Source organism: Balaenoptera ricei, chromosome 4, assembly GCF_028023285.1.
Source record: "Balaenoptera ricei isolate mBalRic1 chromosome 4, mBalRic1.hap2, whole genome shotgun sequence".
NCBI classification, from domain to species: Eukaryota; Metazoa; Chordata; class Mammalia; order Artiodactyla; family Balaenopteridae; genus Balaenoptera; species Balaenoptera ricei.
In genome coordinates, this window is record NC_082642.1 from 2,434,115 (window position 1) to 2,449,417 (window position 15,303).

A 15,303-nucleotide genomic window follows, 5' to 3' on the forward strand; every position below is an offset into this window, starting at 1 on the left:
ACTGTATCTCAACAAACAAGAAACCTCTCAAATAAACAACCTAACCTTACACCTAAAACAATTAGAGAAAGAAGAACAAAAAAACCCCAAAGGTAGCAGAAGGAAAGAAATCATAAAAATCAGATCAGAAATACATGAAAAAGTAATGAAGGACACAATAGCAAAGCTCAATAAAACTAAAAGCTGGTTCTTTGAGAAGATAAACAAAATTGATAAAACATTAGCCAGACTCATCAAGAAAAAAAGGGAGAAGACTCAAATCAATAGAATTAGAAATGAAAAAGGAGAAGTAACAACTGACACTACAGAAATACAAAGGATCATGAGAGATTACTATAAGCAACTATATGCCAATAAAATGGACAACCTGGAAGAAATGGACAAACTCTTAGAAAAGCACAACCTTCTGAGACTGAACCAGGAAGAAATAGAAAATATAAACAGACCAATCAAAAGCACTGAAATTGAAACTGTGATCAAAAATCTTCCAACAAACAAAAGCCCAGGACCAGATGGCTTCACAGGCGAATTCCATCAAACATTTAGAGAAGAGCTAACACCTATCCTTCTGAAACTCTTCGAAAATATAGCAGAGGGAGGAACACTCCCAAACTCATTCTACGAGGCCACCATCACCCTGACACCAAAACCAGACAAAGATGTCACAAAGAAAGAAAACTACAGGCCAATATCACTGATGAACATAGATGCAAAAATCCTCAACAAAATACTCGCAAACAGAATCCAACAGCACATTAAAAGGATCATACACTATGAACAAGTGGGGTTTATCCCAGGAATGCAAGGATTCTTCAGTATATGCAAATCAGTCAATGTGATAAACCTTAGTAACCAACAGGAGAAAAACCATATGATCATCTCAATAGATGCAGAGAAAGCTTTCGACAAAATCAACACCCATTTATGATAAAAACCCTCCAGAAAGCAGGCATAGAGGGAACGTACCTCTACATAATAAAGGCCATATATGACAAACCCACAGCCAACATCGTTCTCAATGGTGAAAAATTGAAACCATTTCCACTAAGATCAGGAACAAGACAAGGTTGCCCACTCTCACCACTATTATTCAACATAGCTTTGGAAGTTTTAGCCACAGCAATCAGAGAAGAGAAAGAAATAAAAGGAATCCAAATCAGAAAAGAAGAAGTAAAACTGTCACTGTTGGCAGATGACATGATACTGTACATAGAGAACCCTAAAAATGCTACCAGAAAACTACTAGAGCTAATCAATGAATTTGGTAAAGTAGCAGGATACAAAATTAATGCACAGAAATCTCTTGCATTCCTATACACCAATGATGAAAAATCTGAAAGAGAAATTAAGGAAACACTCCCATTTAACATTGCAACAAAAAGAATAAAATACCTAGGAATAAGCCTACCTAGGGAGACAAAAGACCTGTATGCAGAAAATTATAAGACACTGATGAAAGAAATTAGACAATACAAACAGATGGAGAGATATACCATGTTCTTGGATTGGAAGATTCAACATTGTGAAAATGACCATACTACCCAAAGCAATCTACAAATTCAATGCAATCTCTATCCAACTACCAGTGGCATTTTTCACAGAACTAGAACAAAAAATTTCACAATTTGTATGGAGACACAAAAGACCCTGAATAGCCAAAGCAATCTTGAGAAAGAAAAACGGAGCTGGAGGAATCAGGCTCCCAGACTTCAGACCCTACTACAAACCTACAGTATTCAAGACAGCATGGTACTGGCACAAAAACAGAAATATAGATCAATGGAACAGGATAGAAAGCCCAGAGAGAAACCCACGCACATATGGTCACCTTATTTTTGACAAAGGAGGCAAGAATATACAATGGAGAAAAGACAGCCTCTTCAATAAGTAGTGCTGGGAAAACTGGAGAGCTACATGTAAAGGAATGAAATTAGAACATTCCCTAACACCATACACAAAACTAAACTCTAAACGGATTAAAGACCTAAATGTAAGGCCAGACACTATAAAACTCTCAGAGGAAAACATAGGCAGAACACTCTGTGACATAAATCACAGCAAGATCTTTTTTGACCCACCTCCTAGAGAAATGGAAATAAAAACAAATATAAACAAATGGGACCTAATGAAACTTAAAATCCTTTGCACAGAAAAGGAAACCATAAACAAGACAAAAAGACAACCCTCAGAATGGAAGAAAATATTTGGAAACAAAGCAATGGACAAAGGATTAATCTCCAAAATTTACAAGCAGCTTATGCAGCTCAGTATCAAAAAAACAAACAAACCAATCCAAAAATGGGCAGAAGACCGAAACAGACATTTCTCCAAAGAAGATATACAGATTGCCAACAAAGTCATGAAAGGATGCTCCACATCACTAATCATTAGAGAAATGCAAATCAAAACTACAATGAGGTATCACTTCACACCAGTCAGAATGGCCATCATCAAAAAATCTACAAACAATAAATGCTGGAGAGGGTGTGGAGAAAAGGGAACCCTCTTGCACTGTTGGTGGGAATGTAAATTGGTACAGCCACTATGGAGAACAGTATGGAGGTTCCTTAAAAAACTAAAAATAGAACTACCATAGGACCCAGCAATCCCACTCCTGGGCATATACCCTGAGAAAACCATAATTCAAAGAGAGTCATGTACCACAATGTTCACTGCAGCACTATTTACAATAGCCAGGACATGGAAACAACCTAAGTGTCCATCGACAGATGAATGGATAAAGAAGATGTGGCACATATATACAATGGAATATTACTCAGCTATAAAAGGAAACAAAATTGATTTATTTGTAGTGAGGTGGATGGACCTAGAGTCTGTCATACAGAGTGCAGTAAATCAGAAAGAGAAAAACAAATACCGTATGCTAACACATATATATGGAATCTAAAAAAAAAAAATGATTCTGAAGAACCTAGGGGCAGGACAGGAATAAAGATGCAGACATAGAGAATGGACTTGAGGATACGGGGAGGGGGAAGGGTAAGCTGGGACGAAGTGAGAGAGTGGCATGGACATATATACACTACCAAATGTAAAATAGATAGCTAGTGGGAAGCAGCCTATATAGCACAGGGAGATCAGCTCGGTGCTTTGTGCCCACCTAGAGGGGTGGGAGGGAGACGCAAGAGGGAGGAGATATGGGGATATACGTATATGTATAGCTGATTCACTTTGTTATATAGTAGAAACTAACACACCATTGTAAAGCAGTTATACTCCAATAAAGATGTTAAAAAAAAAATCCCTGATTTCAAACTATACTACAAATTTACAGTCATCAAAACTGGACAGTAGGGCTTCCCTGGTGGTGCAGTGGTTGAGAATCTGCCTGCCAATGCAGGGGACACGGGTTCGAGCCCTAGTCTGGGAAGATCCCACATGCTGCGGAGCAACTGGGCCCACGAGCCACAATTACTGAGCCTGCGCATCTGGAGCCTGTGCTCTGCAACAAGAGAGGCTGCGATAGTGAGAGGCCCGCGCACCGTGATGAAGAGTGGCCCCCACTTGCCACAACTAGAGAGAAAGCCCTCGCAAAGAAACGAAGACCCAACACAGCCATAAATAAATAAATAAATAAATAAATAAATAAATAAAACAAAAAACAAAAAACCGGACAGTACTGGCCCCCAAACAGACACATAGATCAATGGAACAGAATAAACCCACATTATGTTGGCAATTAATCTACAACAAAGGAGGCAAGAATATACAATGGAGAAAAGACAGCCTCTTCAATAAATGCTGTTTGGAAAACTGAACAGCTACATGCAAAGGAATGAAACCGGACTACTTTCTCCCACCATGCACAAAAATAAATTCAAAATAGATTAAAGACCTGAAACCATAAAAATCCTAGAAGAAATCTTAGGCAGTATGCTCTTTGACATTGGTCTTAGCAATATTTTTTTGGATCTGTCTCCTCAGGCAAGAGAAACAAAAGCAAAAATAAACAAATGGGGCTACATCAAGTTTAAAGCTTTTGCACAGCGAAGGAAACTATCCACAAAGGGAAAAGGCTGTCTACTGAATGAGAGAAGATATTTGCAAATGATATATCTGATAAGGGGTTAATATCCAAAATACACAGAGAACTCATACAACTCAACATCAAAAAAACCAAACAAACTGATTAAAAAAATAGGCAGAGGATCTGAATAGACATTTTTCCAAAGAAGACATATGGGTGGACAACAGGCACACGAAAATATGCTCAACATCACTAATCATCAGGGAAATGCAACTCAAAACCACAATGAGATAACTCCTCACACCTGTCAGAATGGCTATCATCAAAAAGAGAAGAAATAACAAGTGTTGGCGATGATGTGGATAAAAAGGAATCCTCATGCACTGTTGGTAGGAATGTAAATTGGTGCAGCCACTATAGAAAACCGTGTGGGGATTTCCCCCAAAATTAAAAATAGAACTATTATATGATCCAGCAATTCCACTCCTTGGTATTTATTAGAAAAAAGGAAAACACTAATTAGAAAAGATATATGTACTCTTGTATTCACTGCAATATTATTTATAATAGCCAAGATATGGAAGCAACCTAAGTGTCTATCAAAAGATGAATGGATAAAGAAGATATGGTGTATATATATATATGTGTGTGTGTGTGTATATATATAAATATATATATACACACACACACACACACACACACATATATATTACTCGGCCATAAAGAATGAAATCTTGCCATTTGCAACAATATGGATGGACCTAGAGGATATTAAGCCAAATGAAATAAATCAGAGAAAGGCAAATTTCACTTATATGTGGAATCTCAAAAACAAAACCAAGGAATAAAAATAACAGAACAGAAACACAGTCACAGATCAGAGAATAATCAGGTGGCTGTCAGAGGGGAGGAGACTAGGGGGAGGGGATAAATAGATGAGGGAGATTAAAAGGTACAAACTTCCAGTTGCAAAATAAATGAATCACAGGAGTGAAATGTACAGTGTGGGGAATATAGTCAATAATTGTGTAATATCTTTGTATGGTGACAGATGGTAACTAAACTTATTGTGGTGATCATTGTATAGAAATATCAAATCATTATGTTGTGTAATAGGAACTAACATAGTGTTGTAGGTCAATTATACTCAAAAAGCAAACACACTCATAGAAAGAGATCAGATTTGTGGTCACCAGAGGCTGGTGGGTGCGGGGGTAGAGGGGGAGGGGAAATTGGATGAAGATACTCAATAGGTACAAACTTCCAGTTGTAAGATAAATCAGTACTAGCGATGTAATGCACAACATGAAAAATATAACGAACACGGCTGTAGGTTACATATGAAAGATGTTGAGAGAGTAAATCTTAAGAGTTCTTATCACAAGAAAAAAAAATAAAAGCATCAAGCAGTATTCTGAGCATCAAATAGGCTCTGGCGATTTTTTAAGAAGTGAAATTGCCTAGAAGAAAAAACAGTAAAAATCTTACACTACACACAATTCAGAGTCATTAGGTTTATGAAACATTACACAATATACAGGAAGCAAGAAATGGAATTCTTGAGGAGCTCATAAAAATAACATTTCCCCCTACAGCTCAGATATTATGACTTTCTTTTTGACCTATGTCTCCAATTGAAAGCTCCCACTCTGCAGCATGAGCCTCTTCTTGGACCAGCCAAAGGATTCAGAACTTTCAGCATTTTTATTAAGAACCAGCATGCATGTATTCAAGCCTGGTTAACAGAATCCAGTCTTCAGAACAAGGGCGTGCACATGCGTGTGTGCGTGCATGCGTGTGTGTGTGAGAGAGAGAGAGAGGGAGGGGAAGAGGAGGGGGAGAGAGAGAGAGAGAGAAGTGGGGGGTGGTAAGTACATGCTCATGAAAACATTCATATTTCATGACTTTGGCCATTGGGACTTTCTTTGTTTCTTCCACTCTACCATTTCAAATAAAACACCCACCACATCACAACACACCAGAGGCATTCTGCCAACTGAGTGGGCAGTTCAAGGAACTCCTCGTTGCTGTAACTTGGGAAGACAGAGCCAACAAGATAAAAAAATTCATCTTGGGAGCTACTTCTGACACCACAAAACTTCTCCTCTGACATGGTCCTGTCTCTGTGGGATTTCATCATTGCTGGAAAATTCAGAGAAATGTTGCTCTTTGAGACCTTCTTTTCTACAGTGGTAAAGGACATTTCTGCAGAAATTTGTGCAGCCAGTAAGGGAATTTATTTAGAACCTCAATGTGTATTTTGTGGGGTCAGTGACTATAAATTCCCAAGTTAATTACAGATTTAACTTGTGCTGCTTTTTGTTGTATTATTTGCATGGAAACCTCAGGGGAAGGGAGCTTGAAGAGTTGCTTACTTTCTAAATTTGAAAAATAGGAGCTTCCTGGGTTTATAAAAGGCAGTGAGTGAAGATCAGAAAGCTTGGGTTTAATTAGTGTCTGATTGCGATGTCACCCAGCCCCTTTGTGACTCTCCTGTACCATCAGCAACTTGGGCAGCTGATCCCTGCTGTGGTCAAGGAAATAATACAAACAAACTTAAATGAGTTCTGGAAGTAATTATCATATTTGACAAATGAAGGCAGAATTTAAATTATTTTTTGTGGTTACCACCTTAGGCTTACCTGATGTGCCTCTTGTGGAAATTGGTTTTGCAGAATGAAAAGTTTTCATGCTCACGTTCACCCTCTCTGTAAGTGATGTATTAAGATAGGTTTCCATGTTTTTCTAACTCAGGGTCATCTTCTGTAGTGTGAAATTGCAAGCAGTTTAGAATAACGAAATAATGCTGCAATATCTGAGGTTCTGAGGGTTCAAAATCAAACTCCCTAAAGGTGACTGTAGATGAATATCAGAAAACATGTACGTTATATGGAATGCTCCCAAACTGAATTTTGATCATGGAGACAAATTTACTCCTTGACAAAATTAGCAACAAGATTCTAAGTTTTGAATTATAGAGTAAATACGATTTTATTTTATTTTTTCCAAAAAAAAAAAAAAAAAAAAAGCCCTCCACTACGAATTTGCTGCAGTCCTTCAATTAACAAGAACCTTTACAGTAGGTCAACACATACAGAGCTAACTGCTTTGCAAGAATGCAAGTGGAGCACTGACCATGAGTGGGGACGCCGGCCAGGCAGCGATACATCCCTTTACCTCAGTCCCACCATCTGTGACCTACCTCTTAGAGAGCTTTCCAGGGCCACTGTGTTAATGCTTGTGAGTCTGAGTTAGAATCTAAGGACATGGGTCTCATTCAATGCTGGCAACTTATGTAAATTAAAAATAGTAGATTCTTTGGTGATGTATCATATGTTCTATACAAAATATTTAGATCTTTCCAATCTGCATTTGCTTCTTTAAAAATGATAGCCCAAGTGTGCATATACTCTTAAAAGTCTTAGATTTCACCAAAGGATCCATTTGTATGATACATTATTAATCTTTTAGAATGAAACGTGTCCCTATAAATAAGGTCGAACAGACACTGAAATATCAATCGACTCCATTTCAAATGCCTTATCCCAAGGCAGCCAATTAGGAATGCCTTCAATCTTTCTCTTATCTGACACAGTAAATGAATAATAACAGGGCTTGTAGGCTAGATTCTTGAATGGACATCTTTCATTTGGGTATTTTGTGTGAGCTAGTATTCTTCTTAAGGCAGCAGGTTTTGCTGTTTGGAAATTTGAATACAAAACATATTGAGTCAAAGTAGATACATAACAAGCTGTAGAGACTTAGTTTTTCTGGAACTAAATAGGGACAACTGTTGAACTGAATATTTAATATTCAGTTGACCATCCTCTACTTGCCTCACTGGCACTGGTCTTTTTGGGGGGATGGGTGGGAGGAATATGCTTAGTCAGACAGGATTGCTGAGGTTATCTCAATTCTCCATTAGAAACAGAAACTGAGATGTAAATTTTCACAAAGTTAGGAAAGAGGAATAATGAAACATCTTTATTCTACCTTTGGGGCTTTATTCTAATGCTCCTTAAGTTTTCTCACCTGCCTTCCTCATCGCATCTTAAAAAAAAGGGTAACTGACATTTTTAACTCACTGTGTTTCAGCCAAGGGATCTGAGACTTAAATGTTTTTAAAGACATTATGGCAACACCTTCATGGTAGACAGCCTCTGACATCCCCCAACGATCCCTTCCCTCCAGTATTCACACCCTCATGTAATCCCCTCCCTTTGAGTGTGGGCTGGACTCAGTGACTTGCTTCTAACAAACAGAACACAGTGATTGATGGGATGCCACCGTCAAGATTAGCTTACAAAAAGACTCCGGCTTCCTTCTATCCTCTCTTGCTCACCCTCTCTTGCTCTCTTACTTGCTCTCTCTGATGGAAGCCAGCCTCTATGTCACGAGCTGCTCCACAGAGAGGACCGTATCGCAAGGAACTGAGAGAAGCCTCCAGCCAACAGCCAGCAAGGAGCTGACCTATGTGGGAGCTTGTGAGTGAGTTTGGAAATGAATCTTCCCCCAGCTGAGCCTTGAGATGACCGCTGCCCAGGCCAACACTTGAATGTCAGCTGGTGAGAGGCCTGGAGCCAGAGGACCCAGTGAAGCCACACCTAGATTCCTGAGAAACTGTGAGATAATGTGTGGTTTTTAAGCCACTACATTTTGGAGTAATTCGTTACACAGCAATAAACAACTAATACAACCTCCAACACTTAACAATAATATATTCACTTGTCTGTGAGCACCTTGAGGCCAGAGTCTGGGTCTGATTCATCCTTGTATGTCTGGCTCCCAGCACACTGCCTGGCACACAGCAGAAGCTCAATAAATGTTTGAGAAAGGGAAGAAGAAAAAGAAGGAGAAAATGACAGGGAGAAGGAGAGAGGAAGGGGAAAAGGGAGGTATCTGTGAAAGAATGGAAACTCAGGCTGACAGAAAGCTGAGAATTAACAGCCCACTGCCTGTGACAGATTTTACCTCCACTTCTAATTAATTTTATATTTGGCAAATGGCTTAAGAATGGCTCCTAGCAGAGTTCTCCCCTTGGGTGTGTGCTGAAATCACCTCAGGAGCTTCTGTCAAACATGTGAGCTCAGAATGCCAGACCCACTACCCTAGACAGCCTGCCGCTCCTGGTGAGAGGCCCCAGCCTGATCATCAGCACAAAGGAGTCCACAGCCGGGCTTGATACCATGTAGCCAATCCCACCCCATGGCGGTGAGGTGCCGGTGGGGAATCCCTGAGGAGAAGCTTGTCAGAGAACAGGGCAGACAGCAGGAAGGGGCCAGCTGGCTTCTGGGGGGCGCTGCAGCCTTACCCTGCCCAGGACCAGTCAAAGCCTTTCTCCTGAGGGCGGGGGGCGGGGGGTGGGTCCTTTCCAGGCTGCTCACCTGCAGCCTGGGCGGCCAGGAACATCAAGGGAACAGGGAAGAGATCCATTGAGTGGGGCCCCAGGGCAGAGTCTGACTGGGAGACTTTGGTAAAGAGGAGACTGCCAGCCACTAAAAGGGTTATCCCAGCGTCTAGTGAGGTACCTGCCATTAAAGTGTTAGATACATAGAAAGGGCCAAACTGGGGTGAGGAATTGGGGTGGATAAACTCTGAGGTCCTTTTCAACAGTGTAAGCTGTGTGTGGACATGATACTGTGACATATTCACTGAGGTGTCGTTCTCTTGCACTTCCTGCGACCTCAACCACCCCTGCCCCCATGACATCCCATTTCAGAAGCTGGAGTCGCAATTCTCATCATTGCTGAGTGATGGTGACACCACAGAATGAGGATGTTCACCCTCAGAGGAGAAGAGAAAGAACACTGGGCACAAATAACTGCTTTGGAAGAGCCTGTGAACCTCCCAGCCTGTGGACAACAGACTCTGAAGAGGGAAGGAAGAGAACTAGATATTGATGTGGGTCCTGGAGAGGAAATCTCAAGAAAGGCAGATGCTCTAGACAGACTGGGGGATGCTGAGTCTGGGGACAGAAGTGTGGCCGGGGGAGGAAGCAACATCCCCCAGTCCCCCGCCCTGGGCCTCACGGTGGACTTGAGGTGAAATGGCTGGTGGGAGGCCTGGGCAGATGAGCCTGGGCCAGCCTCTCAGCGCTCCTCAGTTCCCCCCTAGCTGCGAGGAGGGGAGTAGGAAGGGGCCAGCTGTATGTGCCCTGGGCCCTGGACAGCAGCCCAGGCCTGAGGAGTCTCCCTGGTGGGACCTGCGGGGATGGAGACTCAAGGCTGAATGGGCCAGAGGGCAGCCCGGCCCACACTAGCTCTGGCACCACGAGAGTCCCCTGGAACAGAGCCACAGCCCCAGTGGAAGTGCAGGGAGAGACCCTGAATTACCTGAGATTGTTTCACACACCTGCCAGGATGAGGGACAAAACACATAAAATTAAGCTCGGTTACAGAGAAGTGAATAATGTCACGGGTCCCGCACAGCTCACTTGGTGGGGTGAGACTCTTACCCATCTCAGTGCCTTCCACTTGTCAGGAGGGCAGATGAGAGGGTTTATGGATCGAGGAAATCTTCTGCCATGATCCACTACCCCAGGCCCCTCCACTTGCACACAGGCTGGGAGAAATTCTCTGTGTGAGTCCAGAAGTTTGTACTACCAGTTAAACTCCAAATGAGGATCAAAAAGTAAAAGGAAACTAGGGGTCACTGAACCATAGGACAGTAAGTGCTAAATTAGAGATACACTGGGGTTTAATTAACATGGGGGGGAAGGGATGCTATAAGACTGTGGCTTGAGCCCAGCACCCCGGGCAGCGAGCGGGACAGAGAGCCTGCCTCTGTTCCTGCCCCCCTCCGTCATCTCTGCGGCCTCTTCCTCGGAAGTCCACGCTCTCCCGTGACATGGAACTTTCCTTTGTTATCCCAGAGCTGTCTGCTTAGCCCTGACTCCTCTGTTCAGTAGGATTCCATTTGCTCTCTTCCTTCCCTTCCCCAATGCATACGGCACAAGATCTGCTCAGTGTTGCCAACTAGGAGAATAACAAAAGTATTGCTGCGTCTGCTGAGATTTCTCAAAAAATTTCAGAGACTTTTCTTATGAGAGCTTCCAGACTAGTTCAGGTTTTCATTGCCTTTCCACACTGGATGATTTAAAAAAAAATAAGTTGTTCCCCCACCACAACATCTTTTAATCTGTTTGTCTGATTCCGTTCATTCACCAAGTGCCTCCTTGCACCCCGTGTGTATCTCTCAAAGAATCTTTAACACACGGTGTTCCAACTGCTGAGTCTCTGCTCTCCTGCTCCCCACCCCTGGGTGAGGGCAGAGTCTGCACCTGGCAACACCTCCCCCTGCAGCTAGCCTGGTGCCAGGGACGTGGCAGGTACTTGGAATTCTCTAATTCAACCAGATCTTATTGAATACTGAAGCTGAACTTGTGATGCAGGGTCTCTGGCACTACATACACAATGTTTTCCTGGAAATTTGGGGGAATCAAAACATGTATCTTCATGGACATATGTTTTAACTTCTGAAATGCTTTCTTTTTATGTTTTGCTCATCTTTAGGGGGCAATGGCTATGAAGCAATTTAGAATTCTAGCTTTCCTCATTCAACCTCTCTGTCAAGTAAAATGCTCTATAAACAAAAATCTGAAGGTATTAAGAACACTCCCGTCCCAAGAATAATTTTTCCTCATGAAGAAAATCACCTCCTTTAACTAATTTGTTTGATCAATATGCTTATCTAATTTATTTAAAACAAAAAACAAACAAAAACATCCACTTGCACTCGTGTGCTCAGCACTGAGGCAAACTTTAATTATCCTGACATGATTACTGTCCACAAAGCGTTTCGAAAATAAAATGATAGAAGACACAGATAACAATAATATAAAAATATAACAGCAAGATAAGCACACAAATGTTGATACAGCTCTGCATTTTGAAAGTAGTGTGAAAAAAAGATGAACAAAATTCCAAATGCTCCCTGTCTTAAGCTACGAAGAAAACTCAGAAATTGTTTTAGCCAACAGCAATAGGGCTAGGCATGTGTAAGAAATAACAGGGAAACAAAGAAATTATAAAGAGGAGAGAAGAACTCAGTAGGCAATGAAAATTAAAGAAGAAAAACAAAGCAAGAAGTTGTAGAATTTGAGGTAGTGGGGTGAAGGTCACCAACAACTGCCTCAATTGCTACTGATTATCTTTTCTTCATTAGAAAGTACTTGTGAAACAAAGAGGTGTTTAAACAGGGAACTTTGACCTCCTGTGGAATTTTAATGGGAATATTAGTGGGCTGGTGGTCTAATATGGTGCTGGGCTAGAGATAGGAAGGGTGGTTTCTGCTGCAGTCCCACCATTGGCTGGAACATGACAGGAAGGTACTGCCTCGAAATTCCTCTACTTTTTCTTTTCTTCCATTTGCCCCCAAATAATCTTGTAGGGACAAAGAAGACAGTGCCTCTAGAACTGATTATCGTTTCTGTTAGTCAATGTGGTAAAATGAAGTGTTTAACAGTTCAGGAGCTGCAAAACCAAGCACAAGTTACTTAACCTCCCTGTACCTCAGTTTTCTCATCTGACGTGAGTCAGAGGCCTGACTGGGTCCAGAAGAGAGTTTTGGAGGGTCCAGGAGAATGGAAGGACTCTCCGTAAATACTAATTTTTAAGCTGAGGTTTTGAAAATGAAGAGACTCATCAAGAATGAGTACCATGGAAGGAAGCTCTCTCCCTTCACGCAGAGGAGAGCCCATCCTAGGTGCATGCCTTGAAGGGAATCACATCGATTCCCATGGATTCAATAGCAATATTGAATTTATGCTGATGACTCCCAAAGTTATTTCTTCAGATCAGAGCACTCCTCTGCCTTCAGACACAAGTACAACTGTCTGTCTTACAGCTCCACGTGTCATGCACCTCAAACCTTACATGTCCAAAATGGAACTCAATTTTTTTCCCCAAACCTGCTCCTCAGCTGAGTTAATAACACCACCATCCTCCCAATGACTCAAACCAGAAAGCAGGGAGAAGTCCTGTTTCTCGATCTCTCATGTCCAATTCACCAGCAAGAAATGTCAGTTCCATCTCCAGCATGTATCTCAACTCTAACCTCTGCCCTGAATCTCTGCTGCAACCACCCTAATCTGATCCCTAGTATCGCTTGCCTGGACTGCTACATAGCTCTTTGTCTGGTCTGCTTCTTCTCCTGCATCCCTCCAAGCCATTCTCCCAAGCATATGGCCTTTGCATATGCTGTTCCCACTCTCAGGATGCCCTTCCACCCACTCTTGACTGTCTCCTCATTTTTAGACTTCAGTCTAAATATCACAGCTTCAAAGAGCCCACCGTGATCACTCTATATAAAATAAGTCTTCCATCATGCTTTATATCTCAACTACTAGTTTGTTTGTTTACTTTTATAGCTCTGACTACCCCCTGTATTCCTTTATTAATGTGTTTGTTTTTGTTTCTTGTGACTTGAGGACAGGAGCCCTGTGTGTCCTGTTCTTTTTGTCTCCCCAGTGTCTAGAACAATGTCTGGACCTTGGCAGAGAGATGGCCCATATATATTTCCTGAATAAAAATGAATGAAGACTGGATCAGAATCCTCCTAATTGATCCCTCCCTCTGTTCCTGGTTTCATTGACTCTGCCCTGTCAGATCTACACTGCACATATTTGGAGAAATTCCAGTGGAAATCTCACAGAAGCACCAAGTTAGTTTAAAATATACAGAGATGTGAATCTTGAAAAAATTTAAAGGTCACAACTTTAAAGAGCTAAAAAAATAACGTTTGGAAGAAAAATAACACTCAGAAATGATGGACAAGCTTTCTCAATTAGTTGTTATGTGAGTCTATGAAAGAATTTGAAGGCTGGAAGTTTCCAGGTTCTTTAAGTGCTGTTTTGACTAATCTCCTCACAGAGGCAATAAAATACTATAATGGGTGCGTTTCTGTATATAATATGCTAACTGGTGGATGAGTTTCTTATGATGTGAAATCATACAAGCCCAAGTCTATGGATTCTCTAGCTCCTTCCAATGAATCAGGTTCTCATTGATGACAAATCCATGAAAGACAGAGGTATCTTCTCAGGGTCATAAGGAGTCTGCAGAGGGCTCAGGCCCAGAAAGATGACCTTTTTCTCCAACAGCAAGTGCCAGTGCCCCAACTCACCTGTCAGGGCTGATTCCTAGGGGCTGAAAACTGCATTTTCAGCTGAGTTAGGTGTGACCGGTGATCTCATTTCTCCTGGGATTATTTCAGCCCAGGGTGCCCTGTTTTTCTTGACTCCAGAGTTTCCTTTGTCACGTTCCAAATTCTGGATCACACTTTTCACCTGGTACTTGAGGGTAAACTTCTTTTACTTTTTCTTTGTGTTTTTAACTTATTAAATTTTGTGTTAATTTTTTTTAACCTTATGGATAAAACATTAATAAATACATGTTTCCTATTTCAGGATTATTTTTCATCTTTACGTATTTATGCCGCAGAGACTCTTAAAAGAAAACAATATCATTTAAATTCTTCTTCTCTCCCTTATTCTCTCTTTTTAAAATATCTCAGTGAGAGAGCTGCGTTTATTCTAGCACTCTGATCGCTCTATTCACAGGTTTTAAGACAGTGGCATGCTGACAAGAACAGAATCACGTGGGCAAGATGCCTGAAAAACATCTGCTGAAAATTCATCTGCTGAATTAATGTAAGGGCCATAACTGAAAAAAAAAAAAAAAACAAAAAAAAACATGTTTTCATAACATTAATCAACTTCATTTTTCCTAGAGTCCTTCATATTTGACTAATTTTTGATGATTATCATAGCTAGCATTGGACAATCACTTATGAATAAGATAATTTACGTATGTTACTTCATTTAATCCTCACACAAACCCTGAGGCTTACTACACTTGTGTTTTAGAAAAGAAAACTGACACTCAGTAAGATTTCTCCTGATTATATAGCATTTTAGAGACACAGTCGTATTTTGAACTGAAATCATGGTCAACTCCAAATTCTGAGCCTTTTTGCACCAGGTACCACACTCCTTAGTGAAGCGTGGCTGCTCCTTATTTGCTTGGAGACATGATGTTCCTGCTAACTTACTTTTTAATGGACTTTAATGTGACCATAATGTGTCATGGACCGCATGTACATCAGCACTTCATACAGGACGCGTTACATGATTTCCTCTGAGCCTCTCTCCTACCAGTTAAAAAATAATGAAATGTACAGCTTAAACTGTAGTTGATTTGCTTTATTTCCCTTCAGGTGTCTGCTATGATAACTTTTTGCTAATAACTACTCCAGATCATATAATTAACTATATGAACATGGAAAATTTATGTATCAGACCATGACAGACACAAATA

The 15,303-nt window shown here is 41.0% G+C and overlaps 1 protein-coding gene across 3 annotated transcripts in view; it reads right to left on the reverse strand.

Moving 5' to 3' along the window:
* KCNAB1 (potassium voltage-gated channel subfamily A regulatory beta subunit 1) overlaps window positions 1-15,303 on the reverse strand; it is a 408,264-nt gene that overhangs the window by 189,631 nt on the left and 203,330 nt on the right. The window lies entirely within an intron of this gene.